We start from the raw sequence: 2,291 nt of genomic DNA, 5'->3' as shown, positions 1-2,291 counted from the left end.
GTATACCAGGGAAGGAACATATCACTCCAGATAAGAATTCCTGTATTCAAAAACAGGACAATGATTACCAAATTGTTACTTTGAATAATGCTTGCCACCAAAATGTTGCATCTCAGAATTGTCAACGCCAAGTGAATCACGAGAAGTAATTTAGCCTTGCAACAAGTATAACCAAACACAAATCAAGATTCAAAAACAGCAATTAACCAATAAAATGAAATCAACAAAGAACCTGTCTCTATATCAAGTTCAACAACATAAGCCACACATCATCATCCCTCGCATCATCATATTACAAGCAAAAATTAGATCTGCTGCCAAGTAAAATAAAAGTGGTATTTACAGAAAACTGCCTCGAATGAAACTGAGGTTCATAAGGAGTGCACAAGTAAACCTGGGTACTCGTTGAAGCAAACCTGGGTACTGACTGTTTGTCTGATGATGACCTCCAAATAGATTCAAACTACCATGTGCACCAATTTCATATGATCTATTTGAATCAGATATCTGCTCAGAAACAACCCCTTGTTGCAACTCATGTACCAAGAAGCCTCTCTTGTTCACATTATCTTGAATTCATTTAATTGTCCAGCTTTGGTTAGCACCAATGACATCTGTACAAACTCTACAGCAGAACCCTTTGGATTGAAGGATCTGTATGTTGTTCAACGCGCTTTGATTGTTGAGGATTACAACGAAGCTGTTGCATAGTGCATGGCTAAAGGTTATTGTTGTGATGGTGAATATAAGCACCTGATGCTTTCCAGCCACACTGTCAATCACAATTATCCAACCTCACAAGAGCAAGAGAAACAGATGAATCACAATTATCTTGTGCCTGATAACAATTGAAAAGCCCATAAATTTCAAAAACTCAAATGGTGAAGAGTGCAAATTCAAATCTAGTTAGTTTATGATTGAAACAGCTTGTGTAAATCYAGCAGACACAAATGCATAAGAAACACTTAACACATTGAAGTAYGTCAATCGAGCTCGTWACATTCAAAACAAAGCTATTGTTAATTGTGATCCAGTTACAGCTCAAAATGCAATGTGAATACCTTGGCCAATGAAGCTATGAATCGGAAGTCTAGATATTGAATGCGATTTAGGAACTCAAAACCAAACAACACAAAATCAAATGAACCTGATTGTATGATTTAAATCCAAAATCGAGCAAACTCCGGTGAAGAAATCGTTTAGGTTAAAACCTTCAATTGATACCAATTAATACTAAAAACAAATGAACCTGATTGAATGAGCGATTAGTATCTCAACCAGATGATCAAGGTAAGAAACAGACACACCAAAATCCTTGTGAAATTTTCAAGCAAACTTGTCACACCAAAATCAGATTGACAATGAGCGATAAAGAAGAACCAGATGAAGACCAAGTCAAAATCAAACAGGGTGATGAGTGATTTAGAATGAAAACAGACAAATGTCGTGCGATTTAGTTAGAACTCCACCACTAACCTGTCCAAATCAAGCCTGCAACTTAGAAAAGAGATGAGCCGTTTGAAGTTCGGTCACTAGTTCGCTCAAGCGTTGTTCGAATTCGGACAAATCTGCTCAAGTCTTAGACTAAAACTCTCGCACTAAACAAAGTGTAATCCGTTCACAGTTTGATTCTAATCCGGTCAAAATCGCTCAATCTGAAATTAAATCGCTCAACCAAATCTCAATCGCTCAAGCCTAAACTAAATTGCTTAATATCAGCTCATGACCTAGGCGATATCGCTCAAGAAATTCTTAATCGGTCAACATCGCTCAAATTACAACTAATATCTGCTCAAAGTCCTCACTACAGGATTTAATCCGCTCACTAAATCCGCTTATTACAAACACAATCAGGTGAGGGATTTACCTGTGATGCCCGATTTAACTCCTAAATCGCTCAACTGTTGTACGAATCCAGTCACTAACCAATCTAAGAATCAAGCAATTTAGTGGAATCCTCTTACCAAGTCAAGGAATAAGCCAGCGATTTATGAAGACCGGTCAAGCAATTCAGGGGGGAGGCTAATGGCACCCCTATGGGTTACCATTGGCACCCCAAAATAGGTTTGAATCATATTTTTTTTATGGTTTTTGTGTTTTTTTTGTCTTTTTGTGATTATTACTTTTCATTTATTATTATTTAAAGAAAATTTTAATTAACATATATTATTTATTTTATTTTCTATTTTTTATTTATTTATATTATATTTAATTAATATATAAACACAACATGCATTCTAAATAATATCTTATTGATACAAGTTTTTACAATTTGTGATAATAACCATTTG

This window comes from Cynara cardunculus (assembly GCF_001531365.2).
Source record: "Cynara cardunculus var. scolymus isolate 2C chromosome LG 12, CcrdV1, whole genome shotgun sequence".
Classification (NCBI taxonomy): Eukaryota; Viridiplantae; Streptophyta; class Magnoliopsida; order Asterales; family Asteraceae; genus Cynara; species Cynara cardunculus.
The sequence above is the reverse complement of the archived record's forward strand: the minus strand, read 5'-3'. Positions refer to the sequence as shown.